This window comes from Bemisia tabaci, chromosome 1 (assembly GCF_918797505.1).
Source record: "Bemisia tabaci chromosome 1, PGI_BMITA_v3".
Taxonomy (NCBI): Eukaryota; Metazoa; Arthropoda; class Insecta; order Hemiptera; family Aleyrodidae; genus Bemisia; species Bemisia tabaci.
The window spans coordinates 35,802,373-35,820,593 of record NC_092793.1 but is presented as its reverse complement, the minus strand read 5'-3'; the positions used below and the strand labels follow the sequence as shown (position 1 = coordinate 35,820,593).

Genomic DNA, 18,221 nt, shown 5'->3' with positions numbered 1-18,221 from the left:
CACTCACTCCCAAAAAGTAGAGATGGCTCCCCCTTCCCCCACCCTATTTCATTTTCGTGGGGGAATATTTCCTCGGGACACGGGAACCACAAAATTTATCTTTCAGAGAGGCATATTTTGTAGAAGGTGGGATTTTCTAAGAGGGAAGGAAAACTAGTTTAAGTAGCCACACTCTTGAATAATTTGTTTTACCCTCTTCGTTTAAGATGGCACTTAAATAATTAAAACACAACAAAAAATGAGATCGATAAAAATATTATCACCGCTTAAATATGTATTTAGATATATTTATTTAAGCATTATTTTTTTTTAAAAAAAATATTTTTAAATTTGGTTTTAATTTTTTTCAGTCTTAACTGTTTTTAAAATGTTTCAGTCTCAATTTTTTTTAAAATTTTCCTACTTTATTTTCAATTCTTTTCTAACTTTTTTACTCCTTTACTTTCAATTTTTGTATCTGCTAATTTATATTTTTTGTATAATTTCAACTTTCATTATTTTTTTTGCATCATTAGCTTTAATTTTGAATTTTAGTGCGATCCATTTTTTTTCCAAAGAAACGTAACTTACAAAACTTCATTTACATGTTGATTGATTAAAAAAGAATAATAGAAAAATTAAGTATCGGATTCACATTCAAAGACAAAATCATCATTTGCTGGCAAAATTACCCCAATGGGGGCCCTGAAATGGTAAAATTACGCCCCTAACACGTACACGCGCAGGTAGTGTAGTGGTTCAATCGCTAGGACGATCACCGAAGTTAAGTTACGTCGGGCGTAGTTAGTACTTAGATTGGAGACCGCATGGGAACGAGCGATGTCCCCTGAAGATTGTGATACTTGCTTGGGATTGAAAACTCACAGCAGCCCTCCCTGATCGTCAAATAGTGACTTAACGTACCTGGCAGATCGGTAATTAACGAAATTTTTGCCTGTACAGTATTTCTGGGAGTTTCCACTCCGCTTACGTCTGAGACACTTAGGTCAGTGCTACTTACATCAGAGGCACTTGCCTTTGGAACAGACCTAACACTGAGGTAGCAGATCAGCGCCCGGCAGCACTGACATCAGTGCTTAGGTCTGTTCCAAAGGCAAGTGCTACTGATCTGAGCACTTGCCATTTTTACCAGGGTAAATGTTTAATCTGACGATAAGTAGGTACGTATACCTACATATTCACACGACTAATGTATGACCGATTCACAACTTCTCTCATGGACAAGAATGGGGTTAGTATTTATGTATGACAATCGATTACGATTATTTATTAATCGGCTGTTGAGCGAAAATAATAATCAGATAATGAGCCAGTTCGGCTGAATTTTTTTATTACATATTATGAAAGTCCTTGGTGAAATGAGTATACAGAATTTTTCTCAGATTTTTTTGAGCCCTCTGGCTCTGAGAAATCTTACTTCAAAAACGCCAAAAATTGAAGGTCTCTGAAACGCTGTTTGAATCGCGCGGGCTGAGAGCTGACGTCACACTTTAGGTGGTGACCACCCTTGGTTTATTCCGAGTTAGTCCGAACAATATGGCTGCTGCCCGGTTTGTTTATTTAGCGGAAGTTTCTAGCTGTATATTGGGATTTAGTGGTAAAATTTGACGAGAAATTTGTTGAAACATTTGGTTTCGTCACAAATTAACTCTTTCTTGATGAAACAAGGCGTTAAAGTTCGCGAAATTTAGTCACCGGGCGACCGCGAGTGAGCATCGGCTATCGGAAACGACGGGCTCGTAAACAACCGAAGATTGATAACAGGAAGGATCCAAACAACTCGGAATCTTTTAATTTTCTCTACCTTTAAACCATTTCTGACCTCTACAAAGCATCTGACAATCAGTTTTATCGTATTTTACAACCTGGAGCTAGAGTCTATCGGCTCATTGTGATGTGTATTCAGAGCATTCTGAAACAGAAAGTCAGTTCTCACAAGTTCACACCCAGACATTCTTTTCTTGGATCATTCGCTTTTCATTTTCGCCTCAAATCAAGTGTTTTGTAGTTTCCTTATCTGAAGTATGCGGTTTTGAATTCATACAAGAGTTTGAAGTTCACCTTTTTTTAGCATTAAAGCCTGTTGAGCCCTCAAACTTTACCGATATGATTACCTACAGTTCAAGGTTCCTCTGGTCCGTACCAAGTGATTACACATCAAAGATGTGTCTTATGGTTCTTCAAATTAACAGTTCAGAAGTAAATTAGAGACTACAGTAACTTAATCCACTCCTGTCCTTTCCTTCAGTGTTTGTTCGTGTCTGTTCTTTATGCGTTACCACTCTAGTGCATACACCGGTAATGTAGGTTAGTTAGGTATTATCGCATATTTTCTACTAGCAGTACCTTCTCTTAAGCGTTGTAATTTAGCAAAGAAATTCCACCAGTTGCAGAAAATTGTGTGCGTAATGAATAAGTGAATATGAATACCTCCTTTTGGTGACTCAAAATTTCTCAGATCCGTCTCAAGGAAGTTTTGCATATAGGTGCATGATCAGTTTTGCCAGATGAAATTACTGCTCTTGCAGCTTCAAATTTATACTTTGATCTCTGATTCATTAATAAATGACACTTTATGGTGTCATTTATATTTAATCAGTTCAAAGCTAATTCGACAATGAATCATCAAAGGTCCGATGGAGGAAGGAATTTTCCGGTGAGTGCCACGGCTGAATCAACATTCCAACTAGACTTGCGAAGGTGTCAACCAGGAAATGATCATCTGTCTCGAAGTGAAATTTTTTTCATTGCATCATACAGTTTAACAGGTAAGATAATTATAATTACTGAGGTACTATCAGGTTAAATACACGAGTTTAGTGTAACATTTAGATTAAGTATGTTTAACTTTGTGGATAATGATTAATGAAAAAGCGAGGAAAAGTAGTGGCATGGCTAATCTGAGAAAGTACTTACCTACCTACATTCACTAAGTTTTAGTCTGATTGCTTCTCTTGATGTCCCAATGGAAAAATTATTCGACAAAATTTCTGAAATGTGTGCGATATTTATATCTTCTACGTGCAGAATATTTTGTGAATATGTAGAGCAGTAAGTCGACTTGTTTTCCATTTAAAATCTAAACTTAAAGTAGAAGTTTTGAACACCGTAGTCAATACGTAATTGAGTCACTGGATGCAAAAAGGCCCTTTCTCGGTTGCAGTGTTTGAGAGTCACCTCTAATATTTCATTCTTTGAAAGGAAAGTGAATGCATCAAGTGAACAAGTTGACTCTCAATCAGAAATACCAAGAATAGTAGCCTATTTTTCATGTTGTACTCCTCTTCAAGTATATGACTGCAGATGAGCAGATTTAGAAATTTTTAATGCACACCGCACCTAAGAAATGAAAGAGCCTTAATATAATTACCACTTACCATATAGGTATCACTTCCTCATGAATCTGTTTGGGTTGATACCTTCGCAAGTCTAGTTGGAATGTTGATTCAGCCGTGGCACTCACCGGAAAATTCCTTCCTCCATCGGACCTTTGATGATTCATTGTCGAATTAGCTTTGAACTGATTAAATATAAATGACACCATAAAGTGTCATTTATTAGTGAATCAGAGATCAAAGTATAAATTTGAAGCTGCAAGAGCAGTAATTTCATCTGGCAAAACTGATCATGCACCTATATGCAAAACTTCCTTGAGACGGATCTGAGAAACTTTGAGTCACCAAAAGGAGGTATTCATATTCACTTATTCATTACGCACACAATTTTCTGCAACTGGTGGAATTTCTTTGCTAAATTACAACGCTTAAGAGAAGGTACTGCTAGTAGAAAATATGCGATAATACCTAACTAACCTACATTACCGGTGTATGCACTAGAGTGGTAACGCATAAAGAACAGACACGAACAAACACTGAAGGAAAGGACAGGAGTGGATTAAGTTACTGTAGTCTCTAATTTACTTCTGAACTGTTAATTTGAAGAACCATAAGACACATCTTTGATGTGTAATCACTTGGTACGGACCAGAGGAACCTTGAACTGTAGGTAATCATATCGGTAAAGTTTGAGGGCTCAACAGGCTTTAATGCTAAAAAAAGGTGAACTTCAAACTCTTGTATGAATTCAAAACCGCATACTTCAGATAAGGAAACTACAAAACACTTGATTTGAGGCGAAAATGAAAAGCGAATGATCCAAGAAAAGAATGTCTGGGTGTGAACTTGTGAGAACTGACTTTCTGTTTCAGAATGCTCTGAATACACATCACAATGAGCCGATAGACTCTAGCTCCAGGTTGTAAAATACGATAAAACTGATTGTCAGATGCTTTGTAGAAGTCAGAAATGGTTTAAAGGTAGAGAAAATTAAAAGATTCCGAGTTGTTTGGATCCTTCCTGTTATCAATCTTCGGTTGTTTACGAGCCCGTCGTTTCCGATAGCCGATGCTCACTCGCGGTCGCCCGGTGACTAAATTTCGCGAACTTTAACGCCTTGTTTCATCAAGAAAGAGTTAATTTGTGACGAAACCAAATGTTTCAACAAATTTCTCGTCAAATTTTACCACTAAATCCCAATATACAGCTAGAAACTTTCGCTAAATAAACAAACCGGGCAGCAGCCATATTGTTCGGACTAACTCGGAATAAACCAAGGGTGGTCACCTAAAGTGTGACGTCACAAATCGGCGTTCGCGCCACGGCCCGGATTCAAATAACGTTTTTGAGGGGCACGATTTTAAAATCGCATTTTCTCCCCTTAGCAATTTTTTTCAAAACTTTTTATTGTGCTCATCGTTTTTCTGGTGAAATTTTACATATAAAGCAATAGCTTTTAAGCCAATCCCTCACCAGCCGAACTGCCTCATTATAATCATAAGTGGCAATAGGGATACTCATTAAAGCGCTACGTTCCAAAATGCAAATAAAGCCAATGGATGCAAAACATTTGGCAAAAGTCTACAACGGAGCCCTCGTAATTAGATCACAAAAACTCGGGGTGCCTTGCGCCGGGGGCCAAAGTTAAATTGAATTATCCCCAATGAATCGAAAGGGAACTCGGGCCCAACGCACGCTGCGACGCGACGCCCGGCCTCTCATCTGCTGCGCCTCTGACACGTTTTAACTGTGTTAGGTTAACGTAGATATAACCGAGGAGCCGTACCTGTCTCCGTTTTCGGGAAAAATATTTCTCTCACCCTCCATTATGCTACCACCCAACGCTTTCCGAGAACCTAGTGCCCTCGGATGTAGAAGAATTTTGAAGCCAATGATTGTTCATGCGTCGCGTCGACGAACCTAATAAGTTTGAACCTCGTTATCGAAAATTACACCTATTTCATTTTCGGGTCTGAATGGACCACTAGAAAGGAGCATGACTGTAAACATTCTGATGGAGGTATGTTTCCTTTTTAAGGAATAAAGGCCTCATAAGGCGTAGAATACAATTTGCGTGACATAAATTACTAAAATTAACTATACCCGGGAAGAATTAAAGTCCTTACGTAGCATTACCTATAGCGGCCAATACGTGCCTTCCATTTTTTCCCTGCTAAAAATGACCATGTTGGTAACAAGTAGGTCTGGCCCAACATGGTAGCAACAGAGAGAATGGAACCTGTTATCATGTATGAAATCAACATGTTATCACCATTATATCAACGTGTTACCAATGCATATGATATCACACACTGAAAAAAAAGTTCCAAAATTCTTAATTTAAGGCTCGCTGCACGTTTTCAGGCTTAGTTTTCATCGCGGACACCTAGGAAGTGACAATGAGAACCCGACATTCAATGTTTGCCAGAATTAAGCCGCGCTTAATTCTGGCATTTATTATATTATGATTTATCATATTAATAATATAAATTTTTAATATTACTTAATAATTTTTATAATTACTTCCCGGTCCCATCTTAATTGAGCGGCATTTTTTTTATTCTAAGCCGCAGATATAAATGAAATTTTATTCAATGCACAAGTGAGTTTTGAAAGTAAAATAGATGAAAAAAGTCTTAAGGACAATTTACTCACAGAAAAAATATCAACATGGATTTCAAAAATTAATAAGAATAGGCAAGAATAAGATAACCGTCTTTTAACGTATCTATGGATCAACACATACAATAATAAGACGCCAACCGAACGTTTCCGACTTTCTCCGAATATATACTGAAAGTTCGGTGCGAATAACCGTATATACTCGGTTTCGGTGACCTTAAAAGTTCGGTAAAACCTTACCGAACTCGGTTGGTCGTGTGTTCCAAACGCCGTAATGCCGTTCGGTTCACAAAACTAAATACTTAGCTTTGTGCCACCGAACAACCGTATACCGAAGGGTTCGGTAAAAATCACCGAACATTTTTTTTCAGTGCAATGATATCAGTATGTTCCCATGATGGGACCAACAGATACCAAACTTTACATCAACTCTTTATCATGATGGTAAGAAAGTCCAAATTGATATCATCATGTTAACATATTTGTGCGATGTTGTTAACAACATTTTTTTAAAATCATGTTTATATCATATTGGGACTTGCCATATTGCTGGCATGTTGGTATCATGTTGATCTTTCACCCCATGTTGATATCACATTGATACCATGTTGACATCATCATGATACCAACATGGGCGTCTTAGACCCTGTTGCTAACAACATGGTCTCAAGATGTTACCAACATGGTCATTTTTAGCAGGGTTAATCTGTACCTACACATTGAATGACTAAAAAAACTTCCAGGAAACCCCAGCAAAGCTAAATTTCATTGACCGGAAGGCTCCTTTCTCCCTGTTCCCTTCAGAATGGATAACGGTAGTTTTGATTTTCATAGATTTCAAATATTGTTAGGAGCATATGCCTACTATTAAAATCAGGGCAACTCTCTTGCCACCCATGGGGCCCCAGGGATGGCTTCAGGATGATGAAATTTTGATTTCTTTGATTTGATTTCTTCTTCATTCCCTCAGTCTCCGACATCACCCGACCTAAAATAACCAAGCGAAATGCCAGGTGCAGGTGATCTTGAGATTATTCGTTCTGGAGAAAATCAGTGGCACCATCGTATTTCTCGCCAAATTTTCAGCAGAGTACTTGGTACTTACCTACATGAATTGCAAATCCCAGAGGCACACTGGAGCCCCACTGCCCGATTGAAAATAAGAGTGGACCTCAATCAAGCTTTTAGAATCGTCTCTTTAAAGTAGGAGGGAAAGTGCGCTCTTTGCGGCGGATTTTTTGGCCCCCCGTTTTCCAGTGAACGAGTAGGTACCTTGTTGACTACCAGCACTTACTACCCACGCACCATATTTGCTCTTGCGCGGAAGTTTGTGATTTCTGGAATTATCTTTAAACTGCATAGGGAACTGAAAGTCACATCTTAAGATATAGGTATAAGTATGATCAATGCTGACAATTGTTTCTTAAGTTTCATTGAAATGCGAACTTGATTTTTAGTGTATTTTCCGAAGAAAATACACTATTGCATTCTCCCATGACGTCAGACCCAGACCCGAGACCTTGTGGAGAGCACCGATCACGGGTCGTAGATCACGAAAATATGACTGCCATTCAAATTCATGTGTATATATATATGTATGTATGTATGTATATATGTATGTATTTCCGCCCTTTTGGGATTTTTCGATTTTTGAGTAGTTATATCATTCTTACATTGAAAGATATATTGACCAATTATTTGCATTTAGTAGAGACTCATTAGAACTACTATTCTGCGAAAAAAATTGAAATTTGAGGCAATAGATTTTTAGGGGTGGGGCTCGAAAGTGGGGGGAGGTCAAATCTTGTCCACTCGATAACTCAAGCGAGAATGAATATTTTGAGCTGAAATTTTTATGGGTGATAGTTCTCCCTTAGGACTGGTTTGGTATTGAATTTGAGCTAAATCGGCCGAGCCGTTTAAAAATGGCGAGCTTTGAAAGTTTTAGGCGAGGGGTGCGCGGCATGAGGGGAGCCGGCCGGAGCAGGACCGCACAGTGGGTCGGGGGAGAAAGTTTTTGGACAAGCTGATCGTCGCACAGTGGGTCAGGGGGAAAAAGTTTTTGGACAAAATTTTCGTCGCACAGTCGGTAGGGGGAGGAAGTTTTTGGACAAAATTTTCGTCACACAGTGGGTCAGGGGGAGGAAGTTTTTGGACAAAATTTTCGTCGCACAGTGGGTCAGGGGGAAGAAGCTTTTGAACAAGCCTTTCGTCGCTCAGTGGTTCAGGGGAAGGAAGATTTTGGACAAACTGCGCGTCGCACAGTGGGTCAGGTGAAGAAAGTTTTTGGACGAACTGTTCGACGCACAGCGGCCCAAGGGAAGGAAATATCTGAAAAAACTATCCATTACACAATGACCAACAGACGTACGATTTTATGACTACAAAAATCCCACTTCGGGAAATACACTTTCTTCCCGCGGTGGATGCGCGGGACACTTAAAAAGAAGAAAAGGTAGATGCGCAGATAACCCTGAAAAGACGCGCGCCAAGCGCGCGTCCTGGGGGGGTTTAGGGGGGCAAAGCCCCCACAAAAACCGGCGCGGAGCGAAGCGGAGCGCCGGTTTTAGCATTGTTTTTCTCTCCAAAAAAGTACTAAAACTTTATGAAAGAGCCCGGGTATTACGCCTGGGACCCAGGGCTGTAGCCAGGATGGTATGATTGGGGGGGGGGGGGGGGGGCAGAATTTTTAACATGAGGGGGCGAGAAATCTGTAGGTCGCGGGGGGGGGGGGGGGGCAAAAATTGATTTAAGAACAATGTGTTTTCGGACGCGAGGAATTAGGGAAAACATTTATTAGTGAAACATGCAAAAAAGTACAGTAAAATTAAATAAAAAATGGACCGTATGGGGGACTGTTGTCACAGGTATAGCAATCCTGCGGACCCCAGCTGGTAGCCCCTGCCTTAAAGGGGATAGTGGAGATGGTCACCGGCCTCTGGGCGTATGAACCACCTGCTAGAAGGGCAGACAGGGCTCTCAGCTGAAGTGAAAGCAACCTGTCTAGGAGAGGCAACTCCGAAATCAAACCCTGGTCCTCCAGGCTGGGGGTTGAGTCATCGGGCTGACTCCCCGGTACTTGTAAAAGGTTTTACTGTCAGGGGACCTAACGTAAGAAGCCTCGGTACCACTGGAAACAAACGGACATGTCGACAAAAATTAAGAAAACGATCATTGATATTTGGGACGTGGAATGTCCAAGGCATTTCGAATATGCTACCGGAAGTGATATCGGAGATCAAGAAGCTTGAAGTGGATGTCGCTGTTCTTACTGAGACCAAGAAGAAAGGGCACGGGTCAGAGAATTACGGTGACTATGATCTATTTTACAGCGGCGTTGCCAAAGATCAGCGTGCTCAGCAGGGAGTAGCAATACTCATGCGGAAAAGCCTACGTAAGTTTGTAGGCACCTGGGAGGCCGTCAACCAGCGACTCATCAGAATGAACCTCAACTTATACGGACATAAGATCACGCTGCTCGGAGTGTACGGTGTAAATGATGATGCCACTGTCGCGTGTAAGGACCAATTTTTTGAAGATCTGAATGATGAAATTCTGAACGTTGGTGTTGGCAGGGAGGTCATTCTTATGGGTGATTTGAACAGCAGAACGGGACGAAGAGTCAACTGTAAAGTTGTCGGACCGTTTGGAGAGGATGCTGTCGATGATAACGGTGATCGGCTCATCTCAATTTGTACTCAAAGTGAGATGAGAATTTTGAATGGCTTTTTCCAACACAAAGACATCCATAAGTATACCTGGGTCCAGCCAACGCGAGGATTGAAATCCATCATCGATTATGTGATTGTTAAGCACTCTACTAAGCTGAAATTGCAGCAAGTTAGAGCGTGCAGAGGACTGTCTTCCGGCAGTGACCGTCATTTCCTCCGAGCAGATATAGCGTTTCCCGTTAAAGGAACTGAACTACCACTGAAGAGCAATATCATTTCATTAAAGATTGTATCCACTCTGCAGCTAAAGAAGCCCTAGGTATTTGCAAAACCAGTGATAAAAACCAGCATCTTTACTGGTGGGATGAAGAAATATTGAAGACGAGATAAATCTCAAGAGGCAAAAAACATCTTATATTTCTGTCGTCTAAAAAGGCTGAAGATAAAGTTGCTTACAGGAAAGCTCAGTCTAAAGTTAGGAGCCTCATAACACGGAAGAAGAATGAAGCTTGGGAAAGCAACTGTTCTAGAATTAACACCTACCTAAGGGGGAGAAAAAGTGCTGAGAGCTGGAAGTTAATTAAAGGTTTACGTAGAGACATGAAGCGCGACATCGTTTCTTCGATATCACTTAAAAAATTGGAGGATCATTTTAAAGATATTTTGACGGAAAGGCGCCCAGAGTTTCGAGACAGCAGCACGGACAAGGGAAGAATGAACAACTTGGAGATTCACACTTGTGACATAATTAAAGCGGTTAAAGAGCTAATTAATGACAAAGCACCGGGTCCTGGTGGAATTCCTGTCGAGTTGGTCAAGTACGGGACTGCCAAGCTCTTTGAGTGCCTCAGGAAACTGATGCAACAATGCATCAGGGGTGACGAGGTACCAAGGGAGTGGAAGGAGTCCCGGATCAAGGCCATCTACAAAAAGAAGGGAAGGAAGGACGACTGCAACAACTACCGGGGGCTCTCAGTGACCGGGTTAATAAGCAAAGTGTACGGGAAGATACTGAAAGCGAAGATCGAGGACGAATGGCAGGATCACGAAGCAGAGGAGCAGGCTGGTTTTAGAGCTGGCAGGTCTACGATGGATCACCTCTTTGTTATTGTCCATGTCATTGAGAAGAAAATGGCCGTAGCTCAGGAGCTGCATTTAATTTTCGTGGATCTCCAGAAAGCGTATGGCAGTGTGCCGTTGGTGAAACTTTGGGCGGCCTTGGAAAAATCTAATTTTAACGGGGAGTTGATTGATGCTGTCAAGCGATTTTATAAAGGGAGTTTTACCAAAATTAAGTATCATGGGGGGTTGTCAGCGGGATTTTATGTGACTAAGGGTTTAAAACAGGGATGTTGTTTGTTGCCAACATTATTTAAAATTTACCTCGAGTGTGTGCTAAAGGAATGGAAAAGAAAGTGTTCTGGTATGGGTGTCCCCTTGGGTGATTTTGAAACTCTTTTCACTCTGTGCTTTGCTGATGACCAGGTTGTGGTTGCTCAAGATCAAGATGACGCGGAGTACATGATGCGCAAAGTTAGTAGAAGAATATCGGAAGTGGGGTTTGGAAGTCAGCATATCCAAATCTGAGAAGATGACTTTCGGCGGTGATCAGCAAAGCATTGAGTTGGAAGATGGGCAGCAGATCAAAGGCTACGAGCACTTTAAGTACTTGGGAGTGCGGTTGACCCAAAGACATAAAGACGGAGCGCTCGTATCTAAAAGCACGGGGAAAAAGTGAAGCTAGGTTCGGCGCTGCGCGCTTGTGTGAGTGTGTAAATGAGCGCGGGAATCCATGGCGGCAAACGGAAATTTGATTTGAACTTGTCCTCTTGATTTTTGCACATTTCTTCTTTGAAACGTATTTTAAATTCCTAAAACGAATATACTAAGAAAGTTCGGTCTGCGTCCTAATATAATACACCTACTTTTGCTCGGTAACAGGCAGTAATCTCAGATAAAGTTAGTTTTTCTTCTGCTCATGGTGGTTCTGCAGGTTCAAACAGGCCGTTACAGTTCTAGATCAACGTTACTCCCAAATGAAATTAATCGGTCGACGACGGACTGAAACTAACCTAAAGTTAAAAAAATATGAGTGTGTACCTGAATTTGGCCAAAAATCAACCTAAAATACTTTGTTTCCGCAATTTTATTTATTAGTTCCCGCCCTACATTTGAATTCAAACTTGTCCCGATTTCGCCGCCAATCCTCTAGCCAATAGTAGAGGTGATTGAAAAGAAGCTCTAGAAGCTTCATTTTTTGCTTTTAGTGCTCCGTCTTTATGTCTTTGGGTTGACCCAGGATGGAAGGACGGATCAAGCTATCAGGGAAAGGAACACCTTAGCAAGGAAGGCTATAGCGATGTTAAATGGAATCCTCTGGAATCAGCGGATTTCCAAAGATAACAAGAGGAGGATATACAACGCTGTAGTCAAAAGTATATTAACATACGGATGTGAAGTTTGGCAGCTGAAGAAACGGACACAGGATATGCTATGAGCAACGGAGATGGATTTCTGGTGAAGGTCGGCAGGAATTTCTAGGAGAGATCGGGTCCGTAATGATAGAGTGCGTCAGATAATGGAAGTCGAAAATGACATCGTGTTCGACGTCATGACCAAATAACTTGTTTGGTATGGTCATGTCAATACCGTCAAGTCACCTAACTTGGAGCAGACACCTAACTTGGAACAGTTGGGGGAGCAAAGAAACGAGGATTCTGTTGCTTCATTCGCTGCCTTAACCTATAGCCGATGAGATCTGCACACAAAGGTCTGGATGACTGAAGAGAGGCTGCCAAAAAAGATGCTTGATTGGGTTCCTCCTGGGAGGAGACGTAGGGGACGCCCAGTGAGGGGTTGGCGACAGGGGGTGTTGAGTGAGATGAGGGAGTGTCAACTCCCTGATGACCTGTGGGAAGACCGACCCTTTAGACTGGGCGATTAGGCGTCGTAAAGCGCCAAAGAGCGCTGTAAAAGCGACTCATATGTATGTAAATTAAATCAATCATTTACTCACAACTAGTAAAGCTGCAGGCGACGATTTTTGAGGCGTTAAACTGCTTAAGAATTCTGTCTAAGTCCAATGCCTTTGTTTTTTTCGCCTCAAAAGCTAGGTGAGTCAAATTTGCCATCCGCTTATGTGTCACTGATAGTCTCTCAGCTCTGTTGATTCTCGTGAGAGCCGAAAAAGTTGATTCACAGACTGCTGTACTGCAAGCAAATGTTCTAACCCCAGCTAACATCGCGTAACAGTCTTTGAATGCAGATCTTTGAGAATATAGTTCGTCAAATATTTTGTCTTTTGCAACTTAATTTCGAATTTTCATATTCTAAATTTCCGCTGCACTGATCGCTTTCAGCAAGTCGGTTTTTTCGAACCTTCTGTTGATTTCAGCCGTAACAAGATCGTAGATTTCATTGCAAATGGCTTTGTAACTTTTAAATTCGACTTCTGAATCTTGGTCTTTGTGTCCTACGGTCTCAAATGTGACGTAGACATTAAGTCGGGAATTGAATTTACGCTTTCTACGAAGTCTCACGTTTTCTTGTATTTCAGTGAAACTAGAGAGCTTGCGAACTGTCATATCAAAAACTTCGTCGGTTCTCGAAAGGACCCTACAACAAAACGGCCAAATCGGCCTAAACACGGAATCGTACGATTTTCTCAGGGATGACAGAGGGTCTTCCCAGACACTCAAAACTGGTCATATTTTTTGCCTAACCCCCAGGGAAAAGGGGGGAGAGGGGGTCAAAGTCAAAACCTTTGACCCATATATGTCCAAAACTATTTTTTTCTTAGATTTCGCTGATTTTCTCAAATAATGGTCCCTTAGCACCCCTGAGTCCAAATATCCACAAAAAAAATTTTTCCGACCACCCCAAGTGGCTGTAGAGGGGTGAGTCGTTAACGACCCATTGGGCAGATTCACTACCTTTGGGTGTCAAATGTGGAAAACGATATTCTCCGCATGGTAAACCAATTCGTTTCGGGTACAAATGTTGGGTTGCAGCCACAAAACTGGGTTATTGCTTGCAGTTTGAACTGTATCAATGAAAAGAAGTAGCCGGTAATCGTGGTGACCTCCTTGTGGGGGAAGGCATTGTATTGCGTATGATGACACTCATCAAGGAGAAATATTCTGAAGCTCTATTTTCTGTTTACCTCAATAACTTCTTCACCTCTCCCCGAATTTTAATTTTCTTGATGCAAAGATTGAATGTAACTGCCACTGGAACAGTTCGAGTAGATCGAACAGGTTTTTGCCCCCTAAAGTCTATCGCAAAAATGAAGCAAAATCCGCGTGGCACTTTTGACACAAGATTCTCCCCAAAACATGCAATAAATGCTGTTAGATGGGCAGATAACGCTGTTGTTACTGTACTTAGCAATGAGTTTAGCCGCAAGTTCCCTTCGAAAAGCTAAACGATCATTTACAGAACCATGCACTCGCGCGAGGGCAAAAGCGTTGCTGACAGCTACATCAATTAGCCACATAATAATAGGGTGATACCACTTCTTACCATGCACTCCAATTCTGTATGCAGCTACATTAGCATCAAGCTGATCTTTCGCGCTTGCAGAATACCTTTTAGCTTGTTGAATGGGTTCTGCGCTAAACTCATTGCTAAGTACAGTAACAACAGCGTTATCTGCCCATCTAACAGCATTTATTGCATGTTTTGGGGAGAATCTTGTGTCAAAAGTGCCACGCGGATTTTGCTTCATTTTTGCGATAGACTTTAGGGGGCAAAAACCTGTTCGATCTGCTCGAACTGTTCCAGTGGCAGTTACATTCAATCTTTGCATCAAGAAAATTAAAATTCGGGGAGAGGCAAAGAAGTTATTGAGGTAAACAGAAAATAGAGCTTCAGAATATTTCTCCTTGATGAGTGTCATCAAACGCAATACAATGCCTTCCCCCACAAGGAGGTCACCACGATTACCGGCTACTTCTTTTCATTGATACAGTTCAAACTGCAAGCAATAACCCAGTTTTGTGGCTGCAACCCAACATTTGTACCCAAAACGAATTGGTTTACCATGCGGAGAATATCGTTTTCCACATTTGACACCCAAAGGTAGTGAATCTGCCCAATGGGTCGTTAACGACCCACTCAACTTCAAACGACTCTCAGAAGAACCCAATAGCATTTTAATGGGAAAAAATTATTGTAACACATCACTAACATCCTAAATAAAAGAGTCTTTTAGTATTTTGTGATAAAATGAGAAATACTTATATGCCAGAGATGATTTAGTGGCGGAAGAAAAAACACGTTTGGCGCCGATTTTGTTTTGAGGTTATGTTGACAAGGCAAACATATGTTGAGGCACAACAAAAATAAAACAGGCTTGCCCATATCCCAGACATGGAATACCCTGCGTTGAAAACTTGAAATTCCCCAATTAACATCACACAAAAAATTAAAAACCGCGATGGGTCGTTAACGACCCAATGGGCATATATGGGTTAGATTAGCATAACTTCTCAACGGTTTGTCGTAGAAAGATGATCTCGGTGTCAAAATTTCCAGAAAAATGAGAAATTTCAGAATATATGTATGAAATTAATTAAATTTTAAAATTTGACCCACTTTTGGGGCATTTTACAAGGTCCTTCTTTCGTAAATTTTCGTTTTTTTGAGATTTTCGGTTGTTCGGTTCGCACGGATCAAAATAAAAACAATTTCAAATAAAAGTAGAGCGTTTAAGCTTTAAAACAAGCCCAAGATGATCTTGGGGAAACGATTAGAAGCGGAGTTATGAGTCTTCAAAGTTGACGCGGCGCGCGGGAACCTTGTATGTTCCGAGTCTCAAGGTCACCTGCGCGCCCCGGATTGCCTGCAGGTTGCAAGTTTTGGTGTTTTTATGCTTCTGTAGGTCATTTTTAATGTAAATCATCCAATGAAGATAGTTTAATCAGAATTTTTTAAATTTACACAATGGGCCTTCGGCGAGGTACACCACATTAACGTCAAAAAATTTTAACTGCGTTTCAAATAGCCCCCTCAAGAATAACTGAGACTTGTTTTGAAGCTCAAAGCTCGTCTGCTTCTACGAGAAACTATTTGGCTTTACCAAGTGAGTTCCGTCAAGCGCTGTAGCTTATAGCTCAATTAAAAAATTTTAAAATTAGGGGTACCCCAAAATTTGGCATCAATGGGTTATAATTTCTAAATGGTTCAGTTCTGTATGGAGCCTATGTATATTTGAACTGAGGGTCCATGGTTCCTTCTAAATTATAAGAGCAGAATTGTCATCGTCAGCAAATGTTTAATGAGGTATGATGGACATAATCGTTGATACTCTAAGCCCCCTCCCGCTCCTCCCGTAAAATTAAAAAATGTCCATTATTCTATCTTCATTGAATGATTTACATTAAAAATGACCTACAGAAGCATAAAAACACCAAAACTTGCAACCTGCAGGCAATCCGGGGCGCGCAGGTGACCTTGAGACTCGGAACATACAAGGTTCCCGCGCGCCGCGTCAACTTTGAAGACTCATAACTCCGCTTCTAATCGTTTCCCCAAGATCATCTTGGGCTTGTTTTAAAGCTTAAACGCTCTACTTTTATTTGAAATTGTTTTTGTTTTGATCCGTGCGAACCAAGCAACCGAAAATCTCAAAAAACGAAAATTTACGAAAGAAGGACCTTGTAAAATGCCCCAAAAGTGGGTCAAATTTTAAAATTTAATTAATTTCATACATATATTCTGAAAGTTCTCATTTTTCTGGAAATTTTGACACCAAGATCATCTTTCTACGACAAACCGTTGAGAAGTTATGCTAATTTAAAGGTTTTGACTTTGACCCCCTCTCCCCCCTTTTCCCTGGGGGTTAGGCAAAAAATATGACCAGTTTTGAGTGTCTGGGAAGACCCTCTGTCATCCCTGAGAAAATCGTACGATTCCGTGTTTAGGCCAATTTGGCCGTTTTGTTGTAGGGTCCTTTTTAAATATTCGAGGATCAAGAGTGGCGGTAGCCACCCCCGGTCGAGGAAAATGACGTCCTACTAAAGTCCCGATTACAAACGGGAGGCCGACACTCTTAGTCACAGGCAACTCCCTTAATCTGAAAATTGATTCGGTTGCCATTCGACTGCAGCCCAAACGACGGCACGGATTCCTACGATCTTAGTGTCTACGGACGCATCTCAATTAGGACTACAAAGTGGAAGAGTTTCATTAAGATCCATTGAGTTTTTAAAAAGTTAAAAGCACTTAATGACCCAAAACGAGGAAAATTTTACTTTTTACTTTGCCGGGAGATTTGAATTTCAAGAATCCAGGGTCCTGAGAAAGGCACTCAAACTCCGCGATAACGGTAAACCTTAGACCCATACAAGTGGGTACCTAAAGAATCGCCATGATACCGTGTCCACGGCTTTACAGTTTTTTAACATTCCTAGTGTTCTAAAAGAGAAATTACGGAAAATACGACTAAACCGACTGAAACCTACCCGTCATGACCATCTTTGACAACAGATTTCTCGCTTACACGGCCGCAGATTGTAATGGAGCCTATATAAAGGGCACTTCTTGAAGATACAGGGTGTTCGAAAAGTCCCCTCCCCCCCTCTAACTTTTGACCTAATTGAGGTAGAGATTTGAATCTTGGAGGGTGTTCCTAGATCCAAGGGAGCTACTTTTTGCCCCCCAAAATTTTGGGGGACCCCCATTTGGGGGGGAGGGGGTTACGGACCCTATTTTTTTTTTTCAAATGGGAAGACCCCATTTGTGATACCTCGTTCGAAAGAGCATAAAAAAAGAAAATTTTTCGCGCAATCTCGAAGTCATTATCTCAAACCGTTTCAAAATGGCGGCCGGTCAAAGTTCAAAATGGCCGAAAATTGGCACCTCTGCTATTTGCACATGGATTTGCTTGAAACTCGGTATCTAGGGGTATTTTGGCACGAGAACAACGAATTTTACGTTAGATTTTTAAAAAAACCCAAATTTTTCAAAATGGCCGCCGGTTTAGGCTCAAAGTGGCCAAAAATTTGACAAACTCGATTTTTTGCCAATGGATTCACCTGAAATTCGGTATTTGGGGGTATTTTGACCCGAGAAGAACGAATTTGACGTTAGATTTCTAAACAAACCCTAATTTTTCAAAATGGCCGCCGATTAAAGTTCAAAATGGTCAACAATTGGCAACCTCGACTTTTCGCCGATGGAATCGCCTGAAACTCGGTCTTTGGGGGTATCTCGGTTTGTCTCCTACCCAGATACCCCCAAAGACCGAGTTTCAGGCGATTCCATCGGCGAAAAGTCGAGGTTGCCAATTGTTGACCATTTTGAACTTTAATCGGCGGCCATTTTGAAAAATTAGGGTTTGTTTAGAAATCTAACGTCAAATTCGTTCTTCTCGGGTCAAAATACCCCCAAATACCGAATTTCAGGTGAATCCATTGGCAAAAAATCGAGTTTGTCAAATTTTTGGCCACTATGAGCCTAAACCGGCGGCCATTTTGAAAAATTTGGGTTTTTTTAAAAATCTAACGTAAAATTCGTTGTTCTCGTGCCAAAATACCCCTAGATACCGAGTTTCAAGCAAATCCATGTGCAAATAGCAGAGGTGCCAATTTTC

General features: G+C 41.0%; 1 protein-coding gene across 24 annotated transcripts in view; it reads right to left on the bottom strand.

Moving 5' to 3' along the window:
• Window positions 1–18,221, bottom strand: part of LOC109038096 (calcitonin gene-related peptide type 1 receptor) — a 506,731-nt gene that overhangs the window by 167,011 nt on the left and 321,499 nt on the right. The gene's annotated exons all lie outside the window — the stretch shown is intronic.